The sequence below is a fragment of the Aotus nancymaae genome, unplaced genomic scaffold (assembly GCF_030222135.1).
Source record: "Aotus nancymaae isolate 86718 unplaced genomic scaffold, 86718_ANA_hifiasm-v0.15.2.pri h1tg000040l, whole genome shotgun sequence".
NCBI classification, from domain to species: Eukaryota; Metazoa; Chordata; class Mammalia; order Primates; family Aotidae; genus Aotus; species Aotus nancymaae.
The window spans coordinates 105,580,051-105,595,802 of NW_026988454.1; the positions used below are offsets into that span (position 1 = coordinate 105,580,051).

Below are 15,752 nucleotides of genomic sequence, written 5' to 3' on the forward strand. Positions count from 1 at the left end.
TTTGTAACATCTTAGTGGATTCCACTTCAGGTTGTACTCAATTAGTGTTTTCTCAATTTCTTTGAAACTATTTGTGCCCACAGTTTTTTTCACAAAGGCTATTTACAGAGACTAATTTGTTAGTCACTCTAAACTCAGCATTTGTTTCTCGAATGAGAAAACAACTGAGCAGCTAGAACCAATAAAAACTAACAGTCACCGGGCGCGGTGGCTCAAGCCTGTAATCCCAGCACTTTGGGAGGTCGAGGCAGGTGGATCACGAGGTCAAGAGATCGAGACCATCCTGGTCAACATGGTGAAACCCTGTCTCTACTAATACAAAAAATTAGCTGGGCATGGTGGCGCGTGCCTGTAATCCCAGCTACTTAGGAGGCTGAGGCAGGAAGAATTGCCTGAACCCAGGAGGCGGAGGTTGCAGTGAGCCCAGATCGCGCCATTGCACTCCAGCCTGGGTAACAAGAGCGAAACTCCATCTCAAAAAAAAAAAAAAAAAAACTAAAAAAAACTAACAGTCACTTGCCTGTTATTTAATTGATTATTCTGCTGCTCCCAATGTCCCCAACCCCTTGGGCAACTATCTTTGCTGAAAGGCTAATAGTTGTAAACTACTGTAGTCAAGTATAATTCAGTCATTATAACTCATTATCTGTAAATGGCTTTCCTTCTTGGCTAGCAAATGAGCCATAATACATTTTGCTTGCACTAACTTTCATTTTTTAATTTTTGTGAAGAATTTGGCTGTAATGAAATAGTAGATATTCCATTTTAAATTTCCTAATTTTTCTGACTGCTATTTTCCTGTGAGTTGGAAATATTGTGATGAGTGCTTAGTTGGCTAACGTTAACATATATGATCACTTGGCCTGTTTTGCATTTAGATAGAATGTGTGGGCCGGGCACAGTGGCTCACACCTGTAATTCCAGCACTTTGGGAGGCCAAGGCAGGCAGATCACTTGAGGTCAGGAGTTTCAGACCAGCCTGACCAACATGGAGAAACTCTGTTTCTATTAAAAATACGAAATTAGCCAGGCATGGTGGCGCACACCTGTAATCCCAGCTACTCAGGAGGCTGAGGTGGGAGAATCACTTGAATCCAAGAGGCAGAGGTTGCAGTGAGCCGAGATCGCGCCATTGCACTCCAGCCTGGGCAACAAAAGCAAAACACTGTCTCAAAAAAAAAAAGAAAAAAAATAGTGTGATGGGAGATTACTTCAGATATGTATGTAAACTGTTTCCTGAACAATAAGATGTATGAAAGGCACAGAAATAAATAATTTTTCTAATTAAAAATAAAATAAAATAAAATGTCATGGCATGACAATATTCATGGGACTCAAAGTGTTGACAAGTTATTAAACTTATATCACTGTGATTTGTGGTCCACTTAGGAGTTCTATAAAGCAATGAAGTTGTCCCATATAGTCTCTGTCACTCCTACTTAACTCTGCTCTCATAGTATGAAAGCAAGCATAGGCAGTACATAAACACATTAAGTGTGTCGATGTTCCAATTAAGCTTTGTTTATAACACTGATACTTCAACTTTATATAGCTTTATATATACTAAAATGTTATGTTGGATTTTTAAAAGCTACTTAAATCTGTAAAAAAGATTCTTATTTAAGGCTGTACAATAACAGATTACAGGCAGATAAACCATAATTTGAGAAAACCTGACCTGGAGATCCATATATTTATCATATTTAAAAGGAGTTTAGATGGCATCACCTGCCTTCTTTTATTTCATCTTCATTTCTTTTTCTGGGGGGGCAGGCTCTGCTTTAATTCCTCTTTCTCCATTACCTTATGTTACTGCATATATTACTGAAAAATTAAAAACAGTGCCCTACTCTCCCCTTACTCACAGTTTTGCTTTCCTCAGTTTCAGTTACCTGCAGTGAACTAGGGTCTTAAAATGTTAAATGGGAAATTCCAGAAATAAATAATCTAAAAGTTTGGGCCAGGTGCATTGGCTTTTATGCCTGTAATCCCAGCACTTTGGGAGGCTGAGGTGGGCAGATCACTTGAAGCCAAGAGTGCAAGATCAGTCTAGGCAACATGGCAAAACTGGATCTGTACAAAAAATATAAAAAGTTAGCTGGGCATGTTGGTGTGCCTGTAGTCTCAGCTACTCAAGAAGCTGAGGTGGGAGGATCACCTGAGCTGGGAAATTGAGACTGCAGAGAGCCATGATTGTGCCACTGCACTCTAGCCTGAGTGACAGAGTGCGACTCTGTCTCAAAAAAATAAAAATTGTAAGTTTAAAGTGAACGCCATATTGAGTAGTGTGATGAGATCTTGTGCCATACTGCTTACTGAGCATGGTGAATTGTCCCTTTCTCCAGCATATCCACACTGTATACACTAGAGCAGCCTCCTCAGTTACCATCTCACATCATTACTGTACTGAGTATAGTACAGTAAGATATTTTGAGAGAGGATACCACATTCACCTAAGTTTTATTACAGAATATCATTATAATTGTTCTATATCTTACTGTGCCTAATTAACAAATTAAATGTTATTATAGGTATGTACATATCTGTAGAAAAAAACATAGTATATATAGATTTTGGTACAACCCACTGTTTCGGGCATCCACTGGGGTCTTGGAATGCATCCTCTGTGGATAAGGGGGCACTACTTGTACTTTAGAAACACAATATGCAGCCTCTAAGGTCCTACAGCAGACTTAATATTTGATAAGACTAAGTTTCACCGGGTTTAACTGATATGGACCTGTTAAGTGCTATTTAGTGATGGTAACAGATGCCAGAATCTTACTTCACCGGGGTTGCTGATAATTCAGAATATGTAGAGAGTTCTTTTCTCCACAGTCAAAAGAAAAGATTGTTTACTCCAGGAAGGGTTCTCTCAACATATATCCCACGGTCTCCCTTTTGGTTTTATGTTTTGCAAATGCATCGCCACACTTTCAGTAAATCCAGGGCAATAAAGTAGACCCTTTCTGATTGTTCTTTATTTTTCCTTTCTTTGTACAGTAGATCAATGCTCCAGTGGAAAATCGATTTTAATAGTAAAACTATATGGTAACCCCAAGTCTTTTTTATGATTTCTCCGCTTCTCAACCACACAAGTTTCCCTGTACAGAAGAAACAAAATATTCTTGCTGTGGACTGATTGTGTCTCACCAAACTCCAAATTCACATGTTGAAGCCTTAACCAGCAATGCGACTGTGTTTAGAGACAGGGCCTTTAGCAGGCAATTAATGTTAATTGATTGTAAGGTTGGGGCCCTAATGTGATAGGATTAGTGGCCCTATAAGAAGAGGAAGAGAGAGAGAGAGAGAGAGAGAGAGAGAGAGAGAGAGAGACATCTATCTTATATGGCCACTAATCCTATCACCTCTCTCTCTTTTTCTCTCTCTCTGCCTTGAGAGGACATAGCAAGAAGGCTGCCACCTGCAAGTCAGAAATGGAGCCTTCACTGAACCTTGCTGGGCCTGATCTTGTGCTTTCTAACTTATGGGAGTGAGAGTAACAATTGTTTGTTGTTTAAGCCACCCAGTCTATGGTATTTGTTATGGCAGCCTGAGCTTACTAATACATTTCTATTGCAAAATGGGGTGTCAGTTTTCTACTGAGAACCTAAGTGCTTAGAGTACTGTAGAAAGTGACATAATTGAGAAATTTATCTTTTTATTTGAAAGGCAGTAATTAATGCTCATTACAAAAGTAAAAGATCACACATAGTGTATGAAATAAAAGTATAAACGTCTAAAAAATAAGTATAAAAGTCTTCCTTTCAATCCTTTTTTTCTTTTAAAGTACATAATTGGGCCAGGTGCGGTGGCTCACACCTGTAATCCCCGCACTTTGGGAGGCCGAGGTGGGTGGATCACGAGGTCAAGAGATCGAGACCATCCTGGTCAACATGGTGAAACCCCGTCTCTACTAAAAATACAAAAAAATTAGCTGGGCACGGTGGCACGTGCCTATAATCCCAGCTACTCGCGGGGCTGAGGCAGGGGAATTGCCTGAACCCAGGAGGCAGAGGTTGCGGTGAGCCGAGATCGCGCCATTGCACTCCAGCCTGGGTAACAAGAGTGAAATTCTGTCTCAAAAAAAATAAAAATAAAAATAAAAAGTACATAATTAATTTTCAAGAGTTATACTTTGTTACTTTAAACTTCATTAATTCCTGCTAAAAATTGCTTTAGGTTTGCAAAATCATTAAAAATAAATAATAAATTTCTCACAAGGAAACATATGGTGGCTGGGTGCAGTGGCTCATACCTGTAATCCCAGCATTTTGGGAGGCTGAGATGGGTGGACCACTTGAGCTCAGAGGTTGGAGACCAGCCTGGCCAACATGGGGAAACTCTGTCTCTACTAAAAAAAAATTAGTCAGGCCTGGTGGCACACGCCATTAGTCTCAGTCACTCAGGAAGTTGAGGCAGAGAATCACTTGAATACAGGAGGCGGAAGTTGTGAGCTGAGATCAGGCAACTGCACTCCAGCCTGGGTAATAGAGTAAGACCCTGGGGTAAAAAAAAAAAAAGAAAGATAAGAAAGAAAGAGAAAAAAAGAAAAGGAAAACAAAAAGAAAACATATGGCAGAAGCTTTATGCCACTGGATTTTTCAGAGATTTCTTGGCTATGATACCAAAGGGCATAGGCAATAAAACAAAAAAATAGGAATATTGGACTTTATGCAAATTAAAGTTTTGTGCATCAGAAGTCACTATTGACAGAGTTAAAAAGGCAATCCATAGAATATTTTCAAATCATGTATTTAATAAGAGATTAATAACCAGAATGCATAGAATTCTTAAAACTTAACAAAAAAATGATTCAAAAATAGGCAAAAGACCTTTTTCCATAGAAGATATACAAATGGCCAATATCACATAGAAAGGTGCTCAGCATCACTAATCATTGGGAAATGCAAATCAAAAGCACAAGGAAAAACTACCTCATAGCCATTAAGATGGCTACAAACAAAAATACAAAATCCTAAGTATTGGTAAGGATATAGAGTAACTGGAACCCTATGCACTGTTGGCGGTAATGTAAGATGGCACAGCCACTGGTAGAAAACAGTATGACAGCTTCTTGAAAAATTAAAAATACAATTAACATATGATCCAGCAATTCTACTTTTGGATATATACTGAAAAGAATTAAAGCATTAAAGCATAGTCTTGAAGAGATACCTGCACACCCATGTTCATAGCAGCATTATTCACAATAGCTAAAAGGGGAAGCAACCCATGTCCATCAAAAGACAATAAATAAGCAAAATGGGACATATACATATAACGTAATAGTATTCAACCTTAAAAAGGAAGGAAATTCTGATGTGCTACAACACGGATTTACCTTGAGAACATTATGCTGAGTGAAATATGCCAGTTCCAAAAATACAAATATTGTATGATTCCATTTACATGAGATACCAGAATAGTCAAATTCATAGAGATGGAAAGCAGAATGGTGGTTGCCAGGGGCTGGGGGAAGTGAGGTAATAGGAATTATTGTTTAAGGAGCACAGAGCTTCAGTTTTACAAGATGAAAATTATCCTAGAGATGGATGGTAGTGATGGCTGCACAATAATACGAAGGTATTTAATGTCACTGAACCAAACAGTTAAGAATTGTTAAGATGGTAAATTTTATGTTTTGTGTGTTTTACCACAACAAAAAACTTGGACAAAAACAAATTAGTTTACAAAAACATGGTTTTTGTATTAATGTTAATTAATACAAAGTTGTATTAATGTTGAACTTTTCTCCTGCAGATATGATTTGGTTAAAGAGCAAATCCTCAAGTTTCTTCACAAACACACAATTCACTCAAGACCAATCAGATATAGACATATCAGACCTTATTTAGAATGTCTACTTTCCAGTAGATTTCAGGTCAATGTTATGTTATAAATTCCATAAACAGGTGATCCAATGTTTATGTTAGCTGTCAATTAGTAAATTCAGAAGGAATATTATGAATACGGCTATGTAATAGGTAGTAAAAAAATTCACTATGTGGCTATCTGCCCCCAATTTATTTATTTATTTACTGAAAGAATGCATTTTATTAATTCTCTAGATAGTTGCAGGAGATGAGATGAAACATAAACACAGCCAGGATAACACTTAAAATATGTGGTTGGGGCGTGGTGTGGTGGTTCACGCCTGTAATCCCAGTACTTTGGGAGGCCAAGGTGGGTGGATCACCTGAGTTCAGGAGTTTGAGACCAGCATGGCCAACATGGTGAAACCCCGTCTTTACTAAAAACACAAAAAGCAGCCAGACATGGTGGCGTGTGCCTGCAATCCCAGCTACTGAGGAGGCTGAGGCACGAGAATCACTTCAAACTGGGAGGCAGAGGTTGTAGTGAGCTGAGATCACACCACTGCACTCCCAGCCTGGGTGACAGAGTGAGACTCCATCTCAAAAAAAGAAAAAAAGATGTGGTTGAGGAATAATATAAGCCAATGGCTCTAATTTTTTTTTGACTGTTACAGTAAAAAATACATTTTGATCTAGAAAACACACATACACATACAACTAAAAATGTTTAAGAAACATATTTACTCTTACTACATGCAATGCACTCTCTCAGTTTCTATTCTGTCCTGTTATTTCATTTAAAAAAGTGCTGGTCTTAGCACATTCAACTGATTTCACAACCCATTAATGGATTATAATCCACAATTTGAAAAAAAATGTCCTAAGCAACATCCAAATTATGAAAAACACAGTATCTCAGAATTAAAACCTTGAAAAAGGGGAATTTTGTAACTAATGGAAGCAAATCAAAACATAAATTCTTAATGCATTTATGTTTAATTTTAACAAATCAATGACACACCTAACGCAGGAATTCAAAAGCCATCTCTGAAATACTGAAAAACAAAAGTCTGGCTCACGCCTGTAATCCCAGAACTTTGGGAGGCTGAGGTAGGCGGATCACGAGGTCTAAAAAAAAAAAAAAGTCACCAAACTTAAGGTAACTAAATTAATATCAAAGTATAATACAGGTGTCTCATCTGCCTTTGTATTTAAATATAAGTTCTCTATTATGAATTCAATTAAAAATTCTGCAAGGCAAGTATGGCACTACCATAAAACCTAAGTGCCCTTTTATAGGTTTCAAAAGTTTTGGATTGCTTTATACACATATTAGTTTCAAAATGTATAAACATAAAAGACCCCTTGTAGTACTCAGGTCAGAATATGAACTGATGACTCCCTCCTAAATGAATTCCACAGTGGCAGGAAATTCGTGCCAATGTAATTCTAAATATCCAGTGGCTGGCTTAATGATTTCTATAAAATGGACTACTAGTTTCTGTCCAGCTGCTTAGCAAGATGTGGTATGGAGGAGGGAAATGTCTACGTTATTTATTTTTAGTTTTATATGTTCTAGAGGAAAAGAAATCAAGTTTGAAATGGCTGTAAATGGCTGGGTGCATTCTCAGCACTCCAACTCTCAGACAACACTCTGCTGAGCAAAACAATGCATGGATGGCTTTCTCACCAAAGTGTTCTGACTTACAGAGGAAAAACTACTAGGTTTTATTAATGTCCATTACGTAGCATTTCACCTTACTGCTTGTACTTCCTTCATTTTCAAATGACATAAATATATTCAATTTCCAAGTTGTTCTGGCAATATCATGATTGAAAACATGGTCAATATGCTTTGGGATGGTTCAACGATGCTGCCAAACTATTATGGCATAATTTGGACTGGATTACAGATTTTGCAGGAGCCTAAGAAACATGTTTGGGCCGAGTGCAGTGGCTCACGCCTGTAATCCCAGCGATTTGTGGGGAGGCCGAGATGGGAGGACCGCTTCAGCCCAGGAGTTTGAGATCAACCTAAGCAGCATCGTGAGAATCCATTTCTACAAAAAATAAAAAAAATTAGCATGGCATGGTGGGACACACCTATAGTCCCAGCTACTTGGGAGGCTGAGGTGGGAGGATCACTTGAGCCCAGGAGTTTGAGCCTGCAGTGAGCTGTGTTCCTGCCACTGCACTCCAGCCCGGGTACCCAGACAGAGTGAGACCAGTCTCAAAAAAAAAAAAAAAAAAAAAAAAAAAAAAAAAAAAAGAATGGAAAAGAAACATTATATTTATTATTTTTGAGGAGCTATAGACCTGAATCATTTTATATTTTCCACGATGGGAAAAGAAACAAAAACATTCTCATGTTTCTGGAGTTTGTGGATGTACTTTTACTGAAGCTGATTGAATGAATAAGCAGTGATATCGTGTGTTTTCATATGTGTAACCGTTATCCAGAAAAGGAATCAATTTAGTTCCCTGTACTGCCCTATATGACATCCTCAGATCTCTCCAATCCCGCCTCTTTCACTTAATAAGAATAAAAACATAGCTAACGTTTATGAGTATTTAATATATATAAGGTGCTATTCTATGCATTTAACCTGTACTAACTCATTTAATCCTCACAGACACCCTCTAGAGTAGGAACAAGTATTTTTTTTTTTTTTTTTTTTAGACGGAGTTTCGCTCTTGTTACCCAGGCTGGAGTGCAATGGCGCGATCTCGGCTCACCGCAACCTCCGCCTCCTGGGTTCAGGCAATTCTCCTGCCTCAGTCTCTTGAGTAGCTGGGATTACAGGCACGCACCACCGTGCCCAGCTAATTTTTGTATTTTTAGTAGAGACGGGGTTTCACCATGTTGACCAGGATGGTCTTGACTCTTGACCTCGTGATCCACCCGCCTCGGCCTCCCAAAGTGCTGGGATTACAGGCTTGAGCCACCGCGCCCGGCCGGAACAAGTATTATTCACACTTTACAGATGAGGGAGCTGCGGTCCCCAGTGGAACCTGGCAACCACGCCTAGTTGGTAACCCATAAGCAGGCTGAAGAAGGGCTCAAGCCAGAACTTAGAAGCTAATCATCAAGTCAGCTTTGCAACAGGCTGTCAATTCCATTAATATGATTTTGCTTTTTTCACTTCAAAAAGTCCCTTACAGGGCCCTCCTTGCTTAAATTTCTGCCCTGTAATACCATTCCCCCAGAGACTAGAGTCTGGCTTGCTCATCAGTGTTTATTAGACTATAGTCCTGCTTAAATGCTAGAGGAGATCCTTTTTCTGCCCCTCCAGATCCTTTCCCTAGCCATCTCTATCCCACTCTCTGAGTCTGGAGTTGGACCTGTTTGGGCTGTCTTGCTCTCTTTCCAGCTGAGTTCAGCCAATGAGTGTCCAGGCATGAGATCAGAGGGAGAAAGAAGAGTGAGTCAGGAGAATTTATCCTCCTGGCTCCCTTCCTGTGGGGTCACCTCAGATTTCATGTGCCTTTCTCCTTTCCAGTTGCAATAGCCATGCCCTTCCTCTCTGTTTGGTCCAGGGCTGGTAACATTTCCACTATGACCAGCCCTGAGGTACAACATGATCCATCATGGTTTCCCTTTACCCAGCCCATACTTTCTTAAATAGTCCCTTAGTTAAAGCCTTTTCAAATCATCCTAATTTTAGTGGGCCATCTATTTCTTGCCAGAACTCTGACTGATAAAACATGGCAGGGCTTCTCATGCCTCCTGACTGCCTGTGTGCCTATTTATTGCCAGCCAGTAGATTCCTTCTGTTGCCAGTACGTCCACCTGTTATTGGCCTGTGGATATCTGATACTGACGATGTACCTGATGTACACTTATTTGTTTACTGGGTTTTTACTGTTTTATTGGATACAGCTGGTATTTCTAAGTTCCACTTTCTGACATGATCCATTCTACCACTGATCAAGCTCTATTTCCAGGGGAAAGGGGTTTAAAGTGAAGGAGAAAAGCTCTTCTTTTTTTGTTCTTTTCCTCATGCATGCTCTTATCTGTATTACTAGATCAATATCCCTAGCATTGCTGGTATCATTGGTTCCACATGTTAGCTTCATCATCTATACCAGAGTCTCTGTTGCTCCTGACCTGGCAAGAGAACCTGGCTAAATGACTCAGCCTTTGTCTTATCGGAAATTAAAGTGTGGCTGGCTTACTTTCATCTTGATGTGTTCACAAAGAAGACTATAGCACAGAGGTAATAGCACAGAAATAAGAGGCTGGCAAAAGTGGAAGGCAATCTTCACCTGCTCCACAGTGTCACTTACCCCAATCAATTGTCAATAAAAAGCCTGCAGCCACAGGCAGAACTATCTGAAAACTTGCACAAGAAAGTAAATGCAAAATTCAGAGGAACTCTAAAATTTTCCTGTGGTTCTAGGGCCTCTGAACATTTTCTCCTTGGCTACTATTGTGTTACTACTTGTCCCCCCAATAATTATGCACCTTCCCCCATATTTATAAAACAAACAGGCTGGGCACGGTGGCTCATGCCTGTAATCCCAGCAGCAGTCTGGGAGGCTGACTGCTCAGGTAGATCAGAAGGTCAGGAGTTCAAGACCAGCCGGGCCAAGACACCACCCTGGCCAATATGATGAAACCCTGTCTCTACTAAAAATGCAAAAATTAGCCCAGCGTCGGCACCTGTAATCCCAGCTACTTGGGAGGCTGAGGCAGGAGAATTGCTTGAACCCTGGAGGTGGAGGCTGCAGTGAGCTGAGATCAGGCCATTGCACTCCAGCCTGAGCGACAGAGTGAAACTCTGTGGGTCAAGATGACCAGGGGAAGACCTATGTTAATTCTAGCTAAATAATTACAAGCTTGCTTGGCTCAGAGTACACTTAAGTTTATACACCGAACTAAACTATATTATCAGTGCAGTTAATTAGAAATCAAGCGGCAACAGGAGGCCTAAGACCAACCAAGAGCGCAGTAACACCGGGGAACACCTCGGGGTGGTTGCAGAGCAGGGGATACTGCTCTGGTCCCACAAATGCCTTCTCAACGTGGAGACTGCAGGAGGGCCTTGTACAGAGGGCTTATGCAAAGATCTCTGAGAAGGGAGGTGAGCTCTGCTGACAAGATCTGGGAGGGTCTTTGCAGCTGGGAGCTGGCAAGGAGAAGAAAAGTCTTGCAGGGCTGAGATCACTAACACCTCAGGCTCTGCCTAGGTTCTCAGAATATGGAGTGATTTTAATTGCTCTATGTCTTCAATGCTCAGGAGATAAAAGCTCTTTGATGCATTGGGTGTGGTCAGATCCCTTGGCTCCTCATCCGCTATACTTCTGATGTAGCCACACCCTGATAACAATCGGTGATAAACTCAGTACTAGCTTAGCATATATATCTTAGAAGGACTTCAAGTGCTGTTAAATGCTCAGGGCACTGGTTTAGCATGTCTTAGAAGGATCTTCAAGTGCTCTCCTCCCGGCTATCTTGCCTACTCCTTTAACCTCCCCTTCCAAGCACATAAGATCAATAAGATTATGCACATGATAAAAGTGTGCGGATGGCCTGGCGTGGTGTGGTGGCTCACTCCTGTAATCCAAGCACTTTGGAGGCCAAGGCGGGTGGATCACTTGAGGTCGGGAGTTTAAGACCAGCCTGACCAACATGGCAAAACCCCGTCTTAAAAAATAAATAAAATAAAATAAAGAAAGGGAATAAAGAGAAATGGGAGCAGGAGACAAAGGATTAGCCTTGAGTCTGGCTAGATGGAGGAAGTCAGAATCAGACAGGAGAGGGAGGGATCTTAAAAAAAAAAAAAAGTGTTTGGAGCCCAGAGCTTCGGCCAATGCAGTTCCCACGCTTGCATTGGTCCCCTGGACCCATGCGGTAAATTCTACTCTTGTGTCTCTGTCCTTATTTCCTTTTCTCAATCCCTCGTCACCGCTGGGACTAAGGGCACCCACAAATGGAGTTGGGCTGGTACCCAAAAGACTCCAACTTGGAAAAAAAAAAAAACCGGGCCAGGCGCAGTGGCTCAATCTGTAATCCCAGCACTTTGGGAGGCTGAGGCAGGCAGATCACCTGAGGTCAGGAGTTCAAGATCAGCCTGGTCAACATGATGAAAACCCGTCTGTACTAAAAATAAAAAAATTAGCAGGGCATGGTGGCAAGTGCCTGTAACCCCAGCTACTCAGGATGCTGAGGCCGGAGAATTGCTTGAACCCAGGAGGCGGAGGCTGCAGTGAGCCAAGATCGTGCCACTACACTACAGCCTGGGTGACAAAGCAAGACTTGGTATCAAAAAACAAACAAACAAAAGAACCCCCACAGGTCCAGAGTTTAGCCTAAAGAAGAGTAAAATCAATTAAAAGTTCTATTCAGGAGGACTATAAGTCATATAAACTGTTTTCCATTTCACATTTTTTTGATTAATGTGGAACTTTCTATTCATCTTGAAAGGTGAGCGCAAAATGAGATTATGCTTCTTGCTTTAAATGAATGTATTCTATGATGTTAATAACTTTTAGACCAATTTTTAAAATTCACAAAATGTAATATGTAATTCTAATCCAAGAATCAATGCTTATGCATAAAAATCAGGAGTAATTCAACTCTCAAATATTAATCTAATCACTTATAATGTGAAAAGATGAGATAATTTCTTTTTGAAATATCTATCCTATTATACACTATGTTAATATCATATATCATATATATAAATTTTTTTGCATGTGTGACAGGATCTCGATGTGTCACAGAGGCTGGAATGCAGTGGCATTATCAAGGCTAACTGCAGCCTTGAACTCCTAGGCTCAAAAGATCCTCTGATTTTATAATGCATTTTTCTTTCTCACTGAAAATCCTAGCTCCTAACAACATCAACGTATCTATTTGCTAAGTAATATTTCTGAACAGTTTTTTGACACAAGTCCTAGAGTTACAGGTATGAGCCACCATGCCTGGCCTAATATTGTATATTAATGAAATAACTGGTTACCATTCACCATTGTCTCCATTAACTTTGTACTTTTATACTATCAAAAGTTTAGGTCGAAATATAATCAATGTCCTGAGTCACATATTTTAGATAATTTACTTAACAAATCATCTTAAGTGGTTTCCCTCGTTACTAATCATTTCTCTTCTTACTCTGATATTCTTTCTTACCACCGTGAGCACGCAACATTAAAATTAAAAAAAAAAAATGATCAGCTACATTACACATTTTATCAAGTTTTTTCCCTATCCCTATGAAGGTCCCTTAGAAAAATACATTCATATATATATTTATGAGTGACAGTGCTATCAGTAAACTCGTAGAGTAATAAAAATGGAAAGGAATGTAAAAGGCCATCTTCTCTTGGTGTATTGGCAAGTCTGGGTGTGTCTAGCCTTAGGGCAAGTCAGAACTAAGAAACCAGTTAAGGATAGAGAACACAAGTGTTGATCAAAGAAGAAAGCTCAAGGAAATGGGATGAACCTCTCCAAGACAGCTGAGGCCCAGGAAGCTATATTAAAGCAAGGATGGATAGATGTGTAGAGTGAGATCGAAGTGTGCAACCCAACTGTGAGGTTCAGAAGTGTCAAAGACTGAGAGGAGGCCAGGTGAGGAGGCTCACACCTGTAATCCCAATATTTGGGAGGCAGAGGTGGCAAGATTGTTTGAAATGAAGAATTACCAGCCTGAGTAACATAGTGAGACTTCGTCTCTACTAAAAAAAAAATTAGCCAGGTATGGTGGTGCCCTCCTGTAGCCTCAGCTACTTGAGAGGCTGTGCCAGGAGGATTGCTTGAGCCTGGCAGACGGAGGCTACAGTAAGCTATGATCAGGCCACTACACTCCAATGTGGGTGATAAAGCAAGCCCTCATCTCAAAAAAAAGACAAAAAGACACAGGAACAGGGAACTTAGCAGGGATGGCATTTTGAGACAGTGTTGTCCGTCCTTGATTCTATGGTAGAGAAGCTGTTAGAACAGTCAGCAGGACACAGAAGCTTGGGCAAATGTACATCCTGTTCACAGAAGAGGGAAAGACTAAACTTGTCCTTCTATGAAGAGATAGAAAGTTTAGTGAGATACTCTTTTTTTGGTAGAGGTACAGTTTTGGTATGTAGTTAGTTCAAGACAATCTTCCAGTCTGAAACCCTTCCAAATGTTATTAGATGGTGAAGCAGATCACGTAAGTATTTATAATCGTAAGTTCTACAACCAAATTGTCTGATCCATAACCCTAGCTCCAATACTTACTACCCATGTAATCTTTCTGTGCTTCTGTTTCTCCATCCGTGAAATGGAAATAATAAAGTACCCCATTATGAATTGACATGTTAGGTATATAATAATATAAATTAATTATTATTAATTATAATATTAGTTGCAATAATATAACTACTATATTATTATTTTATAAGTATTTATATTATTAATTATAATTATATTAATATTACAATTATTGCCACAATTATAATTATATTTTATAATTAATTTTATTATTAATATTGTAATTATATTAATTTATTAATAGTAGTATTTTATTATACCACTACTATTATATTTATTACATTATAATAGATTAATAGTAATAAATTATGCTATTTATTAATAGTAATATTTGTATTATTATGAAGCAAATTGAACCAGATTACCCCCAGGCAAGCTTAGGTGAAACATGTTAGAGTTGGAGAGATGTTTGTAGTGCTGAGGGCAGGGGAGGGCTTCGAGAAACCTAGCTTATTAACCTTGATGCCTAGGCTTCTATGTTAGACAAACCTCAATCTTTTGAAAAATATAAGAAAAAAATTATTATAGCTTCCCATTTTATAAAGGACAGCCATGTGGTCTCCCATATAGCCCTTTTCCCCAAGTAGGAGTCAGCCTGGACCCCCTAAGCTTCTTCAGCTTTCTGGAGATGCTGGGTCAAACTGACCCAAGTGATAGTGATGGACATATGGCAATGAAATGGTAAGGGTGAAACTACAATTTTTGAATACAAGGAGTCTTGTAAAATTGTTGGATTAGGGGGAGCAGCCTAGGTAAATTCCTCACAGGCTAAAGGAGAGGACCACAGCTCTTCTGTACAAGGAAACATCTGACGTTCTGCTGGAGTGTTGGGTTGGCCTTCATAATCTGGGTGGGGTAGCCTACGGAGAGTCAGAAGACAGAAAGAGTAGCTGCTCAGCAAGCTCCAGCTAAGAAGGTTTCCTTTAGGGAAAGAGCTGCAGTGCAAATGAAGCAGGGAAGCAGTGCAAATGAAAAACATGCAACAGTAATGGTTTGTGAAGTGCTGAAGAACTGTATGTCACTTGCTAGGTGTGTGGTCTTCAGGCAATTCCTTCCATCTCTAAGCCCCGGGGTTCTCATCTATGAAATAGGAATAAGAGTAGTACCTACTCAGGGTTGCTGTTAGGATTGAATGAGTAAATGCACGTAAAGCATTTAGCAAAGAGTAGATACTCAATAAGTGCTAGCTATTACTGCAAATAACTAGGTGGTCTGCATCAAGGTAGCCATTCAGTAATGAGGATGACCAGTACCTGCTGTCCCACGTCTTTTGGGGAAAGGGGATAGGTGAATAATGATCATACTGATCAACTCTCAGGGTGCTGTTGGTGCCCCTTAATCTAGGCACTAAGACCTAGATTTATAACAGCTCACCAGATGGCAGCCCACCAGGAAGTCTGATACACTAACTTCAATCCTGCAGTGTCTTCTCAAGGTAGATTCCTGCCTCGTTACAAATGACCACAGACTGAAAGTGTGCAAAGAACAGTGCCCACTAGGCCCAGAGGGGGTCTGAGGCACCCAGGGAATTGTATTGATCTAAGGTCTGTTTCTGTGCGGAATGCATGAATGTTGTGTCACCAAACCCTTCAAGCCTAGAGGGTCAGAAGAGAAGGAAATAGAACGAACCAGACTGAGAGATCAGGATACCTCAGGAAACTGGACTTGCTCACTGGAGTGAGACAGTC

General features: G+C 40.0%; 1 protein-coding gene across 2 annotated transcripts in view; it reads right to left on the reverse strand.

Annotated features, from left to right (window-relative positions):
• Positions 1–15,752, reverse strand: part of BEND6 (BEN domain containing 6) — a 77,436-nt gene that overhangs the window by 54,109 nt on the left and 7,575 nt on the right. Inside the window, exon 1 of one of the 2 annotated variants that reach the window (XM_012441636.3) lies at positions 4,259–4,469. The exons of the other annotated variant lie outside the window; for it this stretch is intronic. The gene's annotated coding sequence lies outside the window, so the exon portion shown is untranslated. Of the gene's footprint in view, positions 1–4,258; positions 4,470–15,752 lie in introns of those variants that run through there. 2 annotated transcript variants of the gene reach the window in all.